The 21,762-nt window shown below is 35.4% G+C and overlaps 1 non-coding gene and 1 pseudogene across 1 annotated transcript; both read right to left on the minus strand.

The window, feature by feature from the left end:
- Window positions 1-16,093: 16,093 nt before the first annotated feature.
- LOC145055805 (U5 spliceosomal RNA) lies at window positions 16,094-16,205 on the minus strand (annotated as a pseudogene).
- Window positions 16,206-21,034: 4,829 nt separating this feature from the next.
- On the minus strand, window positions 21,035-21,152 carry LOC145055800 (U5 spliceosomal RNA). Its single transcript, XR_013685354.1, has one exon. It is a non-coding gene; the product is annotated as a U5 spliceosomal RNA (small nuclear RNA).
- Between the last annotated feature and the right edge of the window lie 610 nt (window positions 21,153-21,762).

Here is a 21,762-nt window from a genome sequence, read left to right on the forward strand (position 1 = left end):
CCAACTTGTAACACCCATAAAAATCATGCCAATTTAAAAACTTTTTAAATCATTCAAAAACCGATAATTATTACAAATTTGTTTTCAAAATGGTTTCATGTCAGAGTATCCCATAATCAAATCATAAAACATAAGGAGGTGCACGATCACGCCTCTTCCATCCCGCGATCATCAGTAGTACCTGAAACAAAATCAACAATTGTAAGCCCGAAGCTTAGTAAGTTCCCCCTCCCCCAAAATACCAATGCCATACAAACCATATCAATATCATAAAAACAAACATGCATAATGAGCCATCAGCCTGACTAGACCGCCTCGCAGGGCCATCAGTTTATCTGGACCGCTTTCCGAGCTATCGGCATGTCTGGACCGCCTCTCAGGGCCTTCAGCCTATCCAGACCGCTCGTAGGGCCTTCGGTCTGACTAGTATGCCCTAACCGGGTCTACAATCTATCCGATCCACCCTGAGTATGTTAACACAAGCACAAATCATGACCGCCTTAATCCAACTCCCAATCAAACACTCATGTGCACATAAATATCATACGTTGGTTAGCATGTACAGATAGCCAAGGCGATCTACCAAATCACTAATCATAGCATCATCCTCTATACCAGGATACCGACCTAACCGATCACTAACATAGCATCATCCTATATACCAGGATACCGACCTACCAGGTCACTAAGCATATCATCAAGAAATAACCAGGATAACAATCCAAAAAGAAGGATCGGCATTGGTGCCTTCGACCCCGTTAGTATAGTGAGGACAACTCACCTCACAAGTAGCTCGGGATGATAATGTAAAACTCCCCAAATACAGCTCCAAACAAACACCTACATCCACCAATGATACACTTCCATAAATTTCCAAATTACTAAAATACCCCTAGAAGTCAAAGTGGTCAACCCTTGGTTAAAGTCAAAGTCAACAGCCAACGTCAACAGTCAATGTTGACCCAACTCGTTGATTGTAGCTTACTGACTCGTCGAGTTCCTTCAGAACTCAAGAAGTCATGAAAACCCTAGTCGACTCGCCGCGTTTCCAGACAACTCGTCGAGTCCATGCAGTATCCAGAATGTCGGGAAAACCCTAACCAACTCGTCAAGTTACCTCTCTAACTCGTTGAGTTCATGCAGAATCCAGAAAGCGGGAAACCCTCATTCAACTCGTTGAGTTGACTATGCAACTCGTCGAGTTCCTTCAGTCCATTTCTCATTCAGATGCTTTCAAGTGAAACCAACGCTCCAAATTGTAAATCTAGAATCCTAGGGTGTTGTTATCACGTAAGTTGCAAACTTTACATGCATGAAAGGCTCCATGAGGCTAAAACACTCATAACTAGCCTTAGATTAAGGTTTTGGACATGGAGGAGGTCCAAAGCTTCATAAAGCTTGAGGCTTTATGTCCATAAGGGCCTATAGGAGTCCAGATCTGAAACCATGCCCTTGTGACAAGCTCAAATTTGAAAGTGACTCCATTTTGCACCAAAATGCCCATATTCCAACAAAATAAGAGATCTAAGAAATGGAAAGCCAAGGTAAAGACTTTTTACCTTCTACTGGATGCCAACACAATGTAGATACCAGATCTACAAACTTCCCCTCGTTCCAAGCTTCTTAATCTTCAAACTTCATCAACAAATGCACCAAAAACACACTTTAGCCTCTCACACACTCAAGAATAGGGTTTAGATCGATCATGGTTGCTTTTGGGCGTCAAAAGGTGGTAAGGAGGCTAGAGGAAAGGGCTTAAGGTCCTTTAAATAGGGTGTAAACCCTAAAAAGTAGGGTTTTCATATACAGCCTCTACTAGTCAAGTTGGGGTCCTCCAACTCGTCGAGTAGATACCATAAACCATGCGGGCTAATCAGATTCGACACAACGAGTTGGGGTCTCTAACCTGTCGAGTTCCTTCAGTAATATGAATATAAAGCTTTAAAATTTATACATGGGAGTCGGGATGTTACAATAACATGCTCAATATTGGGACTTTTTAGGACAAGAAGGGTGTCATAAAGCTATCAAGGCAAGATCTACATCATATAAACATAAAGGTATAAGCTTTTTACCTCCCGAAGCTTCTAATGGACAAGATAATCTCAGATCTTCAAGCTTGCCTCACTTCTCCAACAGCTTGATGCAACTTCTTATTCTTCAACCACTCAAAACCCACACTTTTAGCTCATACACTCAAATGAGAGGTTAGGGTTTGGGGAAAACAGCTCAAAACTATGGAGGCTGAAATGGTAGAGGGTTATGAGCTCATAAGGATACTTATATACCACCCAAACCCTAAATATTAGGGTTTTCTCATGACGTGAGTACGCCCAACGTACACAAGTGTACGCCTAGCGTACCCTTATGTATGCTTTATGTACTCCTCCTGATCCAAATTTGCAACTTTAGCCATTAGGGCATCTCATGGCTCCACCCTTCCATCCCCAAGGACTACAAATGACGAGGATAATAATAAAAGGGAGGATTCGAAAATGCCTACAAATTCCAGGATGTTACAACTCTCCCCCACTCGACCTTGACTTCGTCCTCGAAGTCTGTTGCGGCAAATAACTTTGGATAATGCTCCCACATCTTTGCCCCTGGCTCCCAAGTCCACTTGGAACCCCTTCGATGTTGCCATCATACTTTCACCAAAGGTACTTCCTTACTTCTCAAACCCTTCACCTTTCTATCCAATATAGCCACGGGTCTCTCTATGTAGTTCAGCCACTCATCAACCTGAATGTCATCTAGCGACACAATCGTGACCTCGTCCAACACGCACTTCCGTAGCTATGATATGTGGAAAGTGCTATGGATCTAAATGAGCACTTCCGGGAGGTCCAACCTGTAAGCAACCTTGCCTACCCTAGAAATAATCTGGAATGGCTCGATATATCAGGGACCCAACTTTCCCCTCTTCCCGAAGCGGGTCACACCCTTCCAGGGTGAGACCTTCAGCAACACCATATCACCGACATGAAATTCCAACTCGGATCAGCGTCGGTCGGCATAACTCTTCTTGTAACGACCCAAAATTTAAGACCAAAAATTTCTTTTAATAAAACATTACTTTAAGCAAAGACATCATTCCAAAACATAATCTGAGTATAAGTTTTCAAAACACATGTTCATTATCAGAGTAAACATTCCCAGGCTGGCAAATCTATGGTGTGTGCCATGCGATCATCCCGAGCTCCATATCCGCTACCGGAAGTACCTGAAACCAAAACTGAAAACCGTAAGCACGAAGCTTAGTGAGTTCCCCCATAATACCATACAATCATATAACATACATACACTGTCAGGCATATCTTGGTGCCCGACCTACCCCTTCGGTCCTCTCGACCGGATACTGCCTAGCATATCTGGGTGCTAGCCTCCCCTTCGGTCCTCTCGACCGGATACTACCTAGCATATCTGGGTGCTGGCTCCCCTTCGGTCCTCTCGACCGGATACTGCCTAGCATATCTGGGTGCTGGCTCCCCTTCGGTCCTCTCGACCGGATACTGCCTAGCATATATGGGTGCTGGCCTCCCCTTCGGTATCTTTCAACCGGTAACCTGTGACTATTTCACCCCCTAACACTACCACATAAAAGCATAGCATAAACACATAAGCCATATATTGCCTAGCATATCTGGGTGCTGGCCTACCCCTTCGGTCCTGTCGACCGGTAAGTGGGGATTATTTCACCCCTACTACCACTATCACATAACATCATATCATGCTAGCACATAAACATAACATCACATACTGTCAGACGTATCTGGGGTGTCAGACTACCCTCCGGTCCTAACAACCGAACTCTACTGATGAGCCAGGGAGCCTCGTCCATGCTCCTACTGATAGTGAGATACGGGCCCAGCCCTCCCTCACTCTTTCCCTATCTTGGGCCTCGCCCCTGATCTGTTGCTAATGAGATGTGGAACGCCATCCACACTCTGCTATTGGTGAGGTACGGGACCTCGCCCACACTCACCACCCTACCAGGCACATACAAGTATCACGCAGACAGCAAGTATAACTATCACATAAACCATTCCTCGGGCACCCACCCGCTATCATTGGACCTTGTTCTGAATATCATACTAGCATACTGTGCCTAGGGCTAACCCCCGGGTCTTCTACTCATAACTACATGGGCCGGCATTGTGGCTGTAGACCCACTCATACAAAGGGAAACTCACCTGATACTGCTAAACTGTTGCTGCTAATCCCTTTGACCGCTACTTGACCACTGACTCCGAACTGCTGCTCCACTAGCTCCCCGAGCTACCAATATCAACATAACACTTAGTCTAACTGACCTTCAAAGGTCAACTAAGTCACTCTTGCCAAAGTCAAAGTCCTGGTCAAAGTCAACCTCCCAGGTCAACCCTACTCGCCGAGTCACCCTATTGACTCGCCGAGTTCATATGTTCAGAGTCCTTCTATTCGCGACTCGACTCGCCGAGTCAGTCCATGACTCGCCGAGTCTACCGATTACCGAGTCCTGACCTGTCCAACTCACCGAGTCTCCATTCGACTCACTGATTTGAGTCTCAACTCGAAGGGTTTGGGGTTTCACGACCTGACTCGCCGAGTCCAAGAACAGACTCGCCGAGTCCAAGACAATCTTCATCCAACTCGCCGAGTTTTTCTTCCAACTCGTCGAGTTCATGCCCAACTTCATCCGACTCGACGAGCTGTTCATCCCACTCGTCGAGTTCCTCCTCATCTTCAAGCTACTCGCCGAGTCCACTCAAAGGACTCGCCGAGTCCATCCGGTCCTTCGTACATGCAGAGGACTTTTGAGTCATGCAGGGACTCCAAACTGTAGATCTACCCTTCCCAAGCCTATTCCTCACGTAAAGTTGCAAACTTTACGTATAGAGAAGGAGATCTAGGCAAAATACACCACAAACTAGGGTTTAAGGCAAAGAGGCTCCATAATCAACTCAAGGGCTGCTACTTTATGCTTCTCAAGACCATAATATGCTTAGATCTGAAGTAGCAACTTCAGATCTGGCTTCTAACTCAAAATAATAACATTATGGCTAAAAAGCCCCAACAACCACACATAGATCTAGGTGCAAAAAGGGTCCAGGAACTAATTTATTACCTCCAAATGCTCAAAATGAACTCACAATCCCAGATCTATAGTCCCTTCTTGCTCCTCCAAGTTCCTTCTTCCTTCTCCAAGCTTTAATGCACCTTCCAAGGCAACAAATGGCTCAATCAAAGGATATGACGGCTAGGGTTTGGTATCCAGGGCTAAAGAGGCAGTAAGGAACCCTAGGAAGAAGATTAAGACGTTTATATAGGCTCCAAGTCCCGAATTTAGGGTTTTCCACGCACAGACCAGACTCGCCGAGTCACCTTGGCCGACTCGCCGAGTCGGTCACTTACTCCTCGACCTGGATCCCGCTCGGACTCGCCGAGTTCCTCCTTGGACTCGCCGAGTCGCCCCTTAAAATTAAGGTTTTCTTTCCTTTCTTGGCCTTCAAAACTTTGGGTGTTACACTTCTTCCGACTCTGAGTGGTCTGCAATCGTTGCCTGATCTACTAGATTATCTTTGTAGTATGCAGAACCACCTAGGTCTGACCCATGACCCGATGTCCAAACTCACCCCAACAGATTGGGGTATGACATCTCCGCCCATGACCCGGATAATGCAACAGAAATTGTTAGATTTTGTACATTGTATGTAAATTATTATAATTTGTTTATTAATCTTTTTTTCAAAGTCTTTTAAGTTTTAAAAAATCAATTATTTTTAGCGGTCTGCAGACTTTAAAAAACAAACAATTTTTTTTTTGCAGACTGCAAGCATTTGGTCCACCTCTTCTACTACAGATGTGGTCCGTAGATCGCAAAATTTCGTCTCTGAAAAAACAAACAACACCTTAAAGATTTCATTATATATATATATATATATATATATATATATATATATATATATATATATATACACACACACACACACAGTATAAGTTCAACATCTTTGAAACTTGTATATGCATGGGCGACAACACCTACTTTTTCTGTACGTCGTGGAAAACATTTCTATTTTTGTACCTATTTTCTTGCATCGGCAACACCTACTTCAACCTCGATAACACCTAGTATGTATTCTTGCGTCCACCCCTGTGTATATGTATTAAATTATAGATTTAACTATGCATGCACTGTTAGAAAGTTTGGTAAGGTTTATAGTGGAGATTTGGATACCCTTTTGGATCGTGTAAACACTTTCTGAACTGATATTTCTACATTATGCCCAGATTATAAGGAATTCGGTCTAGGATAATCCCAAGGGGACCCTTACAAATCTAGGCACAAAAAACATAAGTCAAATTGATAGAGAATTTTGAGTTCATATGAAGAAAAACAAGAGCTAATAGGTGTTATTTTCTCCTTAAGGTAGTGTTTGGTTTCGGGATTAAACTGAACATGACAGGACTGGACTTGACTTGACTAAAATGATCTATCTATATAGTGTTTGGTAAGACTATGAATCGATGGAACAAGATTGTAAAATTACTAAATTATCCTTGTATCTATCAAAAAAAATTATAAACCATTTCCAATTTGCTTTCGGATATAATACTTGTAAGTGACGTTCTAGTAATATTATTATATATAACATTTTACACACACCTTTGTAGCATATTGGAATTCCCTCTAGCGGTTGCTATGGGGAATAGCTATACATCATTAATCTTATAAAGGAAAAATGAATATATATTAAAATGGGACGTCAAATATAATAATCTATAATCACAAATAAGAAATAAGATTAAAATAATGAAGTATAAAAAAAACATAGGAAGCATCAAAGAAATTGATGTTGTATTCGCTGCTATTAATGAATTATTCTCTTCTGCAATTTGAAGTCTATTTGAAGAAACAATTAAAAATGTAAGAGATGAACATAAATAAAAGGCGATGGTAGAATAATAAACGAGGAAGAGAAGAAAAATATTTAAGGATATTTTGTGTCAAATTGTTCTTGTTCCACTTTGTTCCACCTTTTTTGGTGGGACTAAAATCTAATAAAATTGTCATATTTGACTTGGTCAACAACTACTTTTGTTCTTGTTCCATCCATGTCAAACGCCGTCCGAAAGAATCTTGTTATGTTCTGTCCATTCTAGTCCCATGCACCAAACGTTGCCTAAAAAATAATCATTTATATAGAAAACGATATGTAGGGTTTTGTTTTAGGGTTGGTCGTCATGGGATCCTTTAGAAACAAGTCAAGGGATTCCGAAATTAATAAAGAAATCAATGGTTTCCAAAACCGACCTGGCAGCGGGGCCCCAGCCAGGGGCTCTACCCCTTGGACCACGCTAGGGGCGTTGTCCCTAGACCCCGCCAAATGAGCGCTACCCCCGGACCCCCGAGTTGCCGTCGAACCGGCTTCTAATTTGAACTTATACATATGTGCTCTCCACACATACCCAAACATGTATTAGAGTATAAATTACGAAGCTCCTTAGCTCACATGTAAGTTCTAATTACACAAAATGTCCTGGTGACACTAAAATCACTAACACGTACCTGGTTATTAGTGAAAAACTTATTCTCAATGATAAACCGGTATTATGAACTATGAATATAGGACTCTTGATTTATGTAATAAGTTTATTAATTGGGTTTTGTTAGTTTAACCAACTAATTTATTGGCCAACTTATCACCTATGATGACTTATTTTTCTAGCCATTTTGTGTTTATGATATGATATACTTTATATTACTTACATGTTATAGCTGAATTCCATCCAGAGTGTGTTCTCATAGTCTCATGAGATGATGCACCATTTTCTATTGTTATCTATTAATTAGTACAAATATTGATTTGAGTTTGAGTCATTTCTTTTTTGCCTATCACTTTCTTTATGACTAGTTTATGTTGTATTATTACGAGATCAATGACATGTATGAACATATGATTAACTATCAACTTTGACTCTTTGAGGTTTTGATCGCGTTACAAATAAAATACTCACCTAGACTTCAAAGAATAGGTGAAAACCTCTTATTAATTTTGTATTGTAACTTAGTTAGATAGTTATATGGGAAAAGATACATAAAATAAATAAAAAGTAGTTTTACAATCTATATCGGTAGTACGTATTATTGCAAATGTTCATTCATTTCTTTTGCCAAATAAGTCTAAAGTATTATTGCAAACGTTCATTCATTTCATTTGCCAAATAAGTCTAAATGATTCAATGGGTTTTGCACAGTGAATCTTAATGTTAATGCATGCTTTTGGTTTTCAACCTTCACTGCTAATAATAAGCACATGATCCCTAACTTTTTTTAACATGAATAAACGACTTGATAGTCATTTGTAAGATGTCCAGTTCCGTTTTATAAATTAAAAAGGTTTGAATCACTGATTTAAACTCTAGTAATCAAGTTCAAGTACAAAGAAGTATTTTTATGTTCCAAATACACTAATACTTAGCTAATTTAGTCTTAAGGCAAAACAAGGTATTATACAATTGAATTTTTCTTCCTAGTTGCTTGGTTTATGTAGTCACTTCAAGGTTTTCTGCTTTATCTAAGAAGAAGATGTTGGATGAACTCCCTACCGAATATTCTTCTTCAAGACCTTTCCCCCATGTATTATTAAAGAGAATATTGGATATTCACAATAAGCTTAGATATTCGACTTTAAATAAGACGGTTGGTAAAAGATAATCCTGACCAAAGATAAATTCAAAATAATAGTTCACTTTAATCGAATTTAATTCTCCTATCTTCTTATAAATCCTGAATAATGTTGGGTTTGTTTGTTTCCGACAATCCATATGGAGGTGTGAAAAAAAAATAAAAACATTGGTTGGGCTTTTTTTTTGATTTTGAGCTCCTATTGCAATATACTTTAAATAGATAGTTACACTTACAAATTCTAAATATTCACCAATTTATAAGGATAAAACGGATAATTAGAAACATTTCATTAAATTTATTCATCTCACTTTCCAACGGTCTAAATAATATTTGACACTTTAATGTTAATTTCAACTTTGACACCAAAAAGCAAAAGCAAACAGGCAAGATTTTGGACTTTAATCAAAGTACAACATTAGCTCCTTCCCTAATACTTGTTAAGAATGGGTTAATGACATAGAAAAGTAACGTAGTTTAGGGTTTGTACACATTAAGGTAACTATGTTTTTTTCGTACACACTTTCTAATTGAACTTGTTTGACCTGTACACATTAAGGTAATATGACTGATGATCTTAGGTTTCTGCTGATTTGACATATTACGTGACATATCACCCTCTGCTCATCCTTTATTTAAACCAAACGATACATTTTTATGATTTTTACCTTAGAAAAAGATTGGTGCCCTAGAATGTTGACGGCTTCTTCAACATTCTCTCCCTCACCTCTAAGTCATGGATTCACTCCTTGCTACTGTGGCCTTCCATCTCGAATCCGCACATCAAGGACGGAAAACAATCCTGGAAGAAAGTTTATGATATGCCGGGTATGCCATTTTTTCGATTTTTAGATTTTGGTTCATATTTGTTGTTGTATTGGTTATTTCACTCCTTGATCCTGTATTTTATGTAGAAAGCAGAAGAAAGGTGTGGTTTTTGGGAATGGGTAGAACCTGATGAAACACTTGAAGTTCTGCAACGTGACATTTTGAGCCTTAGAAAAGAGTTGGAAGAAGTAAAGAATAAACAATTTACTGTTAAGTGTTTGTTGGTTGTTTTCATTGTGATGTGTTTATTTAATCTTTTGAAGTAGTAATTGTAATCATCAAGAAGTAGATTAATGCTAAGGTTGTGTTGGTTGTAATCTTTTAGATTGTGAAATGGTATTTCTAATCTTTTGAAGTTGTATTAAGATGTATTGTACTTTGTAACACTTATTTTGATATGAATGAGATCTGATTTGTTATATTATTTTGATATGAAACAGGTTTTAGTTTTGGTAAAACAAATTTGTTTTGACCAATTTACCCTTGGATTTCAAAGTAAGATGCTAAAGTAGAATCAAAGTAGGATGATAAATTAGAATCAAAGTAGGATGATAAAATAGAATTTGTTTTGACAAATTTACCCTTGGATTTGCAGTTTTGGTAAAACAAATTTCATAGAAACAGAGTAGGATGCACATTAATAGAAATAGTTGCACTACAAAATACCCTTAACTAATAATAATGATTAACTTTTTGAAGTTTATTGATTTAGTTTACTGACTTACCCTTAACACGTTTATTTCATTAATTTTTCCAAAATATTTACAAAGTAGGATGCACATTAATAGAAACAGTTCCACTACAAAATACCCTTAACACATTAATCAACATAACCTTGCAGCAGGTTATGACCAAAATACCCCTTACTAGTATCATAGTAACATTACATCATTATAGTAGTAAGGTAGCATAGTTACATTACAAAAGACTTAAGGTTTGTTACTAATTCCATGCAAAAGATGAAAAGTTTGTGTCAGACAAAAGATACTAGTAGTAAACAAGCACATCATTCTAAAGTTACCGGCATGTTTTGACTACAACCAATCCCTCCTTTGGGGACAACTTTCTTTCTTAGACCAATCTCGGTTATATGTTCTGAAAATTTCCTCTTTTGCACATGCATCTTTCCAATTCTTGAAGCTCTGAAGCTTGAACAGGAGCTTGAACAAGTTCTTGTACACGTTCTTGTACACGTTCTTGTATAGGTTCTTGTATGGGTACATGTCCACTTCCACTTCCACTTGTACTTCCCCTTCCTGAGAAAACAAACTAATATTAGTTTCCAATTACATAGAACTACACTAAATAAATTCATTTTTACCTTTTCGTGGACAACTTGATTTCTTGTGTATAATGCCACTGTAAGTACTACACTTTTGCAACCCTTTTGCACGCGATATTGTATGCCTCTTTTTACCAGTACCTTATAATTATGACTTATCCTTTGTTTGTTTAACCTTTGGTCTGCCTGGTAGTCTTTTTTTTTTGGAGGTAAAGGCTTCTGATAAGTTGTTTTCAGCCGCATTGGACTACCATTTAAAGGGTGGACATTGTAAGTGTAGCTTGAAAGGAAACTTTGTTTGCTAAAACAAGGTGCCACATACGAATCTGCATTATGATTCAAGTATGCAATTGCAGCCAAGCCATGCAAGCATGGGATACCTCTAAACTGCCAACTCCTACATTCACATACCCTTCTGATTATATCCACAACAAATGCATCATTACCAAATCTTACTTCAAATTGTTGATAGCCACTTGGATAAACTCCCCAAAATATGTAAAAAAAAAAGCAAGTTAACACTCCAAATCAAATCAATCATTAGCTAATGTAAATTTAAAACAAATCTTACTCACCTTTGAGTTATATTATTATCTTTTAACTTGTCACACCTCCAAACCAGAACGACGGAAACATGTGGGGGTGGATGACTTTCATGTATAGTATCATAACATTCAAATAGTAGCGATCAAAGCATTACAACCATTGTATTGAATATTTAATAAGTTTACATTATACTAAAAAAACATTGTTTACATGAGATCAAATGCATATGACAAAAGTAAATAACGTGATGCGACGACGTCTCATCTACCAAAAACTCTTGTGGTTACCTGTTTACTAATTTTATGAGAATACAAGTGAATTTGAAAAATGTCAATAATTAAGTTGGTGAGTTCATAAGTGTTTTGTATGAGACAAATTTGTAACTGTTTTGAGTAAAATGATACTGTATACTTCTAGAAAATCCGATATTTTCTTTATAACTGAGCTGTAAGTCTTAGATCCCAAGACTAAAAATGTAAGTAAAACTGTACTGAGAAATGGAGTTATGAAGTTTTATCTTTATATAAAACTACTTGAATGTATGTTAGCCCGTAAATCAAATGTGTTGTCGATACCCTATGTGAGTTATTATAACCATGCTAATGCGACTAGTTGCATGAACGACGTGCTTCGGACGTCGGAACTATTACGACATTTGTCATGCTCGACTGGTCGGTCTAACTGTAGCTAACAGCTGAGGTGCGGGGCTGTCAATCCCGTATAGATATATACACACGTGTCACGCTCTCCCTACAAGAGACTTTGATTATAATGCAGGTCTTAGTATGTGTACTCTGGTGGGTACGGTGAAGCCAAATGTCTCACAACTAGTATCAATCAATTTACGTGAACTGAAAACTCCTTTTTCTTGTAAATGGAATAATTATACCTTTAAATAATTATATGTTTCTTCTGAAATGATAGTGTAGTTTTGTGACTCCCAAACTATACGAATTATAGTTTATTATGTTTGTCTGTCAAGAACATTTGTATAATCATTTATATAAATACATAGTAATCATCTTGTTTAGTTTCAAAATGTAAGGCCAAACTTCATATTTTTGGGTTGTAACCCACAAAATAGTGAAATAACTAGAATGTACTCCTTTTTGTTAGAAAAACTATATTTTGGTAAAAAGCTTCCAAAAACCTTATAGTTTTACAAATCATAATTTTTTTTCATGATTTTTATAACATAGATCATGTTTTGTTTTTGTTAGTTTTGCATTTGAAAACTAATATATCACAAATATTTGTACAAAAGTTAGTAATAATCACATCTTATGCAAATAATGGCTTATACTTTAACATAAAGATGAAACATGCAAATATTTGTATGATAAAATTTTTTTTGACTTGTATTCCCCCCCCCCCTAAAACATGAAAAACTCAAAAATATGGGGGTATGAACTCACCTTGAGTGGATTTGTGAGTTGTTTTGAAGATATGGTGTGAAGATTTCTAGGCCTAAACACTTGAATGTGGTTGATGAACTCTTTGAAGGTGATATTATCCTAAGAGTTTTAACACATAATAATATGTGTAAATATTATGAAACTAACATGAAAGTGTATAAATACACTAGCTTTTGAAGAAACACTTACCAAATTCTAAGAACAAGCTTGGAGGATTTGAACTTGGAAGATTATTTCGGCTTAGTTCTTGAGATAATATGAAGTATTAGGAAGTAAACGGGAAATGGTGGGGTTTGTGGAGGTGATCTCATCCAAAGATAAGGAGTAGAAGTTGATGGGATATTTGCTTGGTTAACCGTTGGTTAATTGCGTTGATATATGTTGGGTATTGTTTTGCATGGGTAAAGGGTAAAGCATCAAGTCATAAAGTCAACTTCTTATCTCTATATTCCCACCGAAATCACCTTAGGAAAGATCAAATTGGTGATTTCGGCCAAGGCATGACCGAAATCACCTTATACCCCACGTGATTTCGGTCCTAATCCCTCCACAAATGGTGTTTTTGGTCCTAGTGGTTTGGATCTTGGGTGTTTTCGGCCTAAGGGTGATTTCAGCCTAAGCATATGATCTTGGCCTAGTATAACTGAAATCTCATATTCTTGGGTCCCCAAATCCGAAATATCAAAGGCATTGCATAAATCATGCATCAAATCCTAACTATTTGACCTGGCTTCACTTTTAAGTGTTTATTACGAATATGATTTTCAAAGTATGTATATATATATATATATATATATATATATATATATATATATATATATATACTTATACAAACAATGCCCTTTTGGCTTTCAAAGTTTTATTGCAACAAGGATACATTGTGGTTGTACTTATACATAAACACATTTCAAACCTTGCTTAACATGAAATTTTCCAGTTGTCACATAACTCCTTTCTAACTGTTGGGAAAATATCCAAATCCCACTCTTCACCCATGATCCTTTGATTATAAATCCTTTCCATGGCCCAAATCCTTATTTCTTCCAATATTGTGATGATCGACTTTCTTCTAGCATCCCTGATTGCATTATTAAAACTTTCCGAGACACCATTTTCCATAGCATCACAATTCCTCCCTTCTACAAAGAAAGCCTTTGACCAAGATTTTGGTTCCCTGTCAATAAGATGATCATAGGCATTGGGGTCTAATTTCTTAATTCCATCCATAGCTTCTTCAAACTTTGGTACAATGGTACTATTTACAGCAGCCCAAAACAATTTCCTATAATGTTCACCATCAAACTTCTTCTTAAAATTAGCATAGATGTGCCTAGCACATTGCCTATGCTCAACTTCTGGAATCCTTTCTTTCACAGCTTCTAACAATCCCTGTCAAAATTAAAACATGTTGGTGAATGTAAAACTTAATGTTAAACAAATTAAAAGTAAAAAACAAAAAGCAAAAAGAAAGCAATCTAATACCTTATGTCCATCTGAAATGATGGTAAGTCCATTACCATTTCCCCCTCCAATGTCATCCATGAGAATGTCAAGAAACCACTTCCAATTAACTTTATTCAAAACATTTACCACATCCAACGCGATAGGGTAGATGTTGTTATTCGCATCTCTACCCACTGCTGCAAGAAGCTCACCCTTACACAAGCCTTTCAGGAAGCAGCCATTTACACAAATCACCTTTCTACATCCCTCTATCCAACCATCCCTGACACCTTTGAAGCAGACATAGTACTTTGAAAAATATGTAGTTGAGTCATGCATGATGTCCACATCCATTCTTACTGTAAACCCTGGGTTAGACCTCATAATCTCCTCACCATAATCCCACAACCTTTCATAATGCTCAACCAAAGTACCTTCAATCTTACTCAATGCAAACCTTTTTGCATTCCTACACTGCCACAAACTAACAATAATATTAAATTTTTTGGAAATTTTAGCTTTCATTTTCCTTAAGCTCATTATTGGTCTTTGTAATATTTCATTAACAAAATGCTTCCCGATCCACCTATAACTCACAATTGCTCCATGTTTGAATGACCTGGAGCAATTGTGATCATCTTTCAGTGACTTAATTTGAAAAGAATGTTCATCCTTCATCCAACCTGTTATTATCACTTTTTTCATACCATATATTATATCCATGTCTCACAACATAATTACTTAGTAAACATTTAAGCTCATCGTGGTCAGAAAACTTCATACCTAGTATAGGAACCATCTTCTTCCAATTTTGGTTTGGATCATGGACAAGATACATTGGTTTCACATCAACTTCTTCGTCTGTTGCATCTGTGTCGGAACCATCTTTTGATTTCTTGTTAGGACAAAGGGCATTAAGAAATGAATCATCAAGTGGTTTCCTACTTGACACCACCTCATCCTCTTTATGGTCAGGTAAAATAGCGTCCGAAAATGTAGAATCATCAACTTCGTCTTCATCCTCTACAACCGAATCATATTCATTAGGATTCTCCTCTTCGATCCAATCAAAAATGGGTTCATTGTACTGATCAATACATTAATTCTTTTTTCTTGGCTTCCATTCCCAACCTCTAGGAACTCTCTCTAATCTCCTTCATTCTGAATTACTCCTAACCCTTCACTCAACCTTTCATGTGGAAGACAGTAGTAAACATCCTTGCAGTTGATCTTCTATGTGAGCTTTTCAAGGAATGTAATGAAATCTGAAAATACCATAGTATTGAAGTCAACATATCGTACAGATGCGATGTCTGGGTCGAAATATACAAGGGGGTTGGGGCAAATACACCATTATAGTGTACATCTACGATCAGGGATGATGCCTTCGTCATTACAGTCGAAGAAACAGAAAGGGATTTCAATTACAAAGGTTCGACATTGAGAACGAAGAGAGAGGGGAACGAAGGAACGAAAGCGGTGGGTTTTTTTGTTTATGATCCCTAATTCAAATTACCATTCATATAATGTGTAAAAAATGCCAAGTAATTTCATTTAATTCCACGTAATACGACATAATGCAACGTAATATGCCAAATCAACAAAACCTAAGATCATCTATCATATTACCTTAATATGTACATGTCCTACAAGTTCAATTGACAAATGTGTACGAAAAAAAACATCGTTACCTTAATGTATACAGACCCTAAACTACGTTGTCTTTCTATGTCATTAACCCGTTAAGAATTAACCATTTGTTAGATATGATTGCTTTTAAATGAAACCATTATTTTTTTTCATTAGAACATGAATTCCAATAGTAGATTAAGTTGTAGGCACTCAAAAAAATACTTTATCACAAAATGAGCAATTAAATATACTAACAACTTAGAACTTCAAAATTTGGTTGGAGCCAAAAGAGACTCTCCAAAAATAGACATATGCCACTATAAATGACGAGGATACGGTATTCTTTAGTAAAAGGCGAAAGAATAGTTCGCTTTGTGCTCACCACATGGCTTTGTGACTTTGAAGTTACAAGTTGATTGGTTTATGTAATCACTCCAAAACCATTTGTTTTCTCTGAGAAGGCGATGTGGGATAAGCTCCCCAATAAATCCAAACCTTTCTTCCTCTCTCTTTGTCTTTTTCTTTTCCACTCTACTACTTTGATTTAATTGTTTTGTAATTTTTTTTTGGATTTTAAGAAGTGATTACAAGATACTAAATAATTCAAACAAAATATACAATTTTAAAATATTCCATGTAGGCATAAAGTATGATTATTTAGGGAAGTAATGGTTAAAATTACTAAATGGCAAATGGAAGACAATATTCTTATAAAATTATAGTGAAATTCTTTTTAATATTACACCTAGTGACTGGTAAATTTGTATTTTTGTTTTATTTTTACTCATAATAGTGTGAAATATTTTATTTGATTATAAATAACGTGAATTGGTGTGTATTAGTTCAAATATCTAAAACTTTTATAAATCAATATCATTAGTGCCAAAACACATCCAAACATCTCATGAGTTTTACTTTTTACTTCTAATAAACAAACAAAAGTCGTGACTCGCTTATAGCTTTTACATATATGCAATCAACAACAAGAATGAATATGTTTTTTTTTGAAAAATCTGTAATTGCCACCTTAATAATGAGTGCAGCTTTAGATGTTGCATTTGATCCCAAATTGCCTCCAAGTTTCTAAATTTGTTGCAGTGATTCCTATAAATGAATAGTTTCTCTTTCCAAAATTTGTTGCCATGATTCCTATACATAAAGAGTTTCTTTTTTCACCTTTTTTCCATGTTGGAGGCTTTGATCGAGTTACAAACAAAACACCAAGCCGAATTTAGATTCTGATAAAGAACAGTCCATGAATCTAAATGTCCAGCCCACAGTTGATCAGCCCAAGCCCACTGCGTGGATGGTTTACCACTGGAGAAATAAGGTGAAGGGACATTGAGTTTGTTATTGTGCACTTGGGGATAATATTTTATATAGGCTGATGTCGGAGTGTGTGGGGATCATTCTGGAACATTTTTCATTCTCAGAATTGTTAGCTTGGGCAGGAAGGCATCAATCGTTTGAGTCTTCTCTCATTTGTTTATTCTAGTTAATGAAACTATCTTTGATTTCATATTCAACTTCTCTATTTTGACTTGACAAACTCCATCAGATGAACCTCCCCTCCGTGCTTTGTCACACAAGTTTACAGTATTTGAAAAAATTAATTAAGGTGTCTATATGGTAAAATGAGGTGTCTTTTTAGCTAACCCCTTATGTAAATTGCGAAAGTTTGATGATCATTTCCGATCCATAGTGACCTAATTTATCAAAAAAAACTAGTTGTTTTTGAGTTCCAGATACACTAATAAATAAATCATGTTCCGTTAAGGCCTATATAGCTGGTTAGAGTTTCAAGATCCATTTTCTTATAAGACATTAGTTTATAACCCGTGGGAACCATGGTTAAAAAATGAAAATGATATATTAATCAGAAATTAAGAATTTTTTTTTTTTAAAATAAACATATATATTATAAAAAAAATAAGGAATTATATAAGAAAAATTAACAAAGTCTTATTAACAATAATAATAAAACATGTTATGTTATGAGAACTAATATTTTACAAACAATTTCTAAATTTCTAAAACTTCTTTATAAACAAAATCTGTATACATTTTTTGTATAAATGGTAATGTTTTGATTCATTCAATTGTCCATTTCATTCCTTTATGTATTTATATTATAAATAGAAAATGGAAAATTAAGCAAAACAATTTATAGTGTAATTAGGATTGTAAAAAACTTGAAGATGAATCATATAGTTTTTGTAAATTAGTTTTTATAATATTAATCTGGGTTAACTAACTAAAAGTTATAAACATATCTATGATTCAAGCTAAAAAAAATAATTTGAAGATAAAAAAGGAATTATACAGTTCCAAAAACCTATTAGGAAAAAAATTAAAAACAAAATACAAAGATTGTATTATTTAAAAGTAAAGGGGCTATATTATAACTTTAAATTAGGCATGAATAAGTGGGGTTATACCAGGATTAGAGATGAGCTTTAGAACCGGACCGGTTCGGAACCGGAACTGATTTTCTTATATTATAAGAACCGGGAACCGGACCGCCGGATCTAGCGCCGGTTCCAGTTCCGGTCCCGGTTTTTCGGTTATTTTTCAAATTAGAACCAGTTGAAATATTATAAATAATATGCTATCTTCCGGAGCTTGTAAATGATTCAATACTTAACAAAATTAAGACTTTTTACATTCTAAATTAAAGTACAAACACTAAATTACACGATGAAAAAAGAATCAAATAATTCCGACTTCATATGAGTGAGTTATGCTAATTTTAAAAGCCGCACAGATTCCAAAAAAATGCTGAAACAGAAAATACGTAGCATTGATATGATGTCTTCCGGGGTCTATAACTGATTCAATATCTAACCAAATTAAGTGTTTTTATAGTCTAAAATGAACTACAAACACCAAATTATATGCTAGAAAAAAAATTAAGTAATTCCAACGTCATATGAATGAGTTATGCTCATTTAAAAAAATGGGATATATTCAAAAAAACAAAAAAAAATTGAAATAGAAAAAACACAGCGTCGATATTCTTTCTTTCGGGGCATGTATCCGATTCAATATCTAACAAAAACATATGTTTGTATAGTCAAAAATGAATTACAAACTCCAAATTACATGTTAGAAAAAAATCAAATAATTCCGACTTCATATGAGTGAGTTCATTTTAAAAAACGGAAAAATGTTAAACCAGTTCCGGTTTTTAGAACCGGGACCGGTTTTCATAAAAATGAAGAACCTGTAACCGACCTTATTACCAATTCCGATTTCGGTTCCGGTCCGGTTCCGGTTCCGGTTCCGTCGGTTCTAATGCTCATCCCTAACCAGGATTGTTCATATGATTTCTTAAAAGATAAAATGAAAAATAACACCAAAAAGATCGAACTCCTTGAAAATGTTCGAAAGAAAATCGGTGCACAGCAAGAGGTGCGATTTGCTGTGATTTCCAATTAAAAATGAAAGGAGGAACTTTGGAGATATATTCAACTATGAAGATCGTATGAAGCTGCAATTTTAACAGGTAACAAATTAACTTTATATTTTTGGAGAAGACGGAAATGGTTTGGGGTTGAAGAGTTAATATGTTAGTATTAACCTTTTATTGTGGTGCAAAATTAAATCCCAAATTTATCTCTCATATCTTCTAAAATTTTATAATTCCCGGTATCTAATTTTATTTTGACATTTCAAAGTTTCCGCTTGGTTCGAGTACATTAAACTTTTCTTATTTTCTCCTCTGTTAAGATTATGTTTCCTTACGTTTTAAGTTTCGTATTTCGGTTCAAATAGATCCTACTTTGTCAAGCTATGATGAATTTCGTGTCTTTGATTATTATTATTTAGTGGGTTTTGTGGGATTTTGTGTTTTCTTGACTAAATTTACACAAAAGAATGTTGTACTTATTTAGTTTTAGATAATACTTTATAATAAATTATAGAAAATTTTCTTTGTCCTTTGAAGAACAAAGTTTTATATAAATCCTCATACCTTTGAATCCTATTTTACCCTCATGTTTTTGAATTCATGAAAAAATTGATTTGAAAATGAAAGGCCATTGCAATGGCTACCATCAGTTGGTGCCAAATGTGAGTTCGGATGAAAATCAACTGGGAACCAAAATAAACTATATAACTTATTTTCCAAGAACAACTCAAACAGAAAGTGATTTTTGTTATTAGAAAAAAAATCAAATTATATTGGAAAAAATAAAAAGGGTAAAATGGTCATTTAGTCAAGAAACACATGTGATGAATACTTAAAAATAAGTTAGTGAGACAAATCCATGATTATCGATTCAAAAAATAAAAAAAGGAGGATGGAAACTCATGAATTTAGTCTACTGACAACAACACAGTTTAATATATTTCTTATTTGAACATTATACTTTTAGAATTCTACAAAACTACATTGTTGTTATCAACATATAAAAAGTAATCAACATAAGAAAATAATAAGAAATAATAGGTTCATTTGTTGTTTTTCAATGTGATTTCGTGTGATAGAATATGAGAAAGCAAACCGAAATTGGAAGATTATTATAAGGACTAATGTGTCATTGTTTTCTATTGTCTTCGTGTTTCCAGCGGTGGTAGATTTGAAGATGTGAAGAAACAAACAGTAAGAAACAGGAAACATGAAGAAACAGATGGAATATTTGTTGTGTTGAACTTGTTTAGTAGCAGAATATGGAATAGAATTAGGAATAAGAAATAGGAATAAGACAAATGACAAAACTGTGAAGGCTTTCTTATCATATGAAAGTATATATTTGTATACTTTTCATTTGCCAATCGTCCAGAAAATTATTAAATCAGGAGATATTAGCGTTAACCGATAATTAAGGTTTTGATACCTGATTTTTAGTTGGACAAATTTATTGTATTCCTTATTTACAGATGATGTTATTGAAATTTAAAATTTAAAAACCAGATTTTATGGATTACAGACTATTAATTTAAGTAAAATGTGCAAATTTTTAGGATTTGAAATCGATGAGTTTGGTAAATTGGTAATTAGTATTTGGTAATTTTGGTTATGAAATTAATATTGGAAAAGCAAAACAATGACATGTGGCGTAATATTGAGTTAACTGTTTGACACATGACAAAAGCATGTTAACACTATTTATTTATTAGATAGGAAGATTTTTGATGATTTTCGATGTAAAAAAGAACCAACTTATGCAAAATATATGTTAGATATACTGAAAATTTTGAACTAATAACATTGGTTGGAGCCCTTTAATCAAAAGGGACTCTCCAAAAATAAGCGTATGCCACTATAAATGGCGAACACACGGTATTCTTTAGTAAAAGGCGAAAAAATAGTTCGCTTTGTGCTCACCACATGGTTGCATGCCTTTCAGCTTACAAGTTGATTGGTTTATATAAGCACTCCAAAGTTATTTGTTTTCTCTAAGGATGCGATGTGGGATAAAGTGGTGAACTCCCTCACAAACTAATTCAAACCCTTCTCCCCCTCTTCGTCTCTTCTTTTCCCTTCTATCACTTTCATTTAAGTTTTTTGTATTCTTTTCGATTTTAAAAAGTGATATACAATTTTAAAACACTCAATCTAGGCATAAGTTATAGTGATTATATTTAGGTTTAAGGGAACTAATGGTTAAAATTACTAAAGGGCAAATGGAAGACAATCTCGCTATTCTAATAAAAGAATAAGTTGATTTTTCTTTTGTCACGTGTCATTCTATCATGCTTATTAATTAATGTCATGTCACTTAGACCATCTCCAAACCACTCTCATTTTTTCACAAAAAAATGGAATAAAAATGAGGTAAATAGTGTTTCATCTCCAACCCTATTCTATTTTTATCCAATTTTTACCCCAAAAAATATATTCCGTTTTTCTAACTTATATAAATTGTCAAACATACATTTTTTATTAACTTGGTTTTAACAAATATATAATCTATATTTTTTTCATTACAATAATATTAAATAAA

The sequence above is a fragment of the Lactuca serriola genome, chromosome 5, assembly GCF_051521515.1.
Source record: "Lactuca serriola cultivar US96UC23 chromosome 5, Lser_US96UC23_V15, whole genome shotgun sequence".
In the NCBI taxonomy this organism is placed as follows: Eukaryota; Viridiplantae; Streptophyta; class Magnoliopsida; order Asterales; family Asteraceae; genus Lactuca; species Lactuca serriola.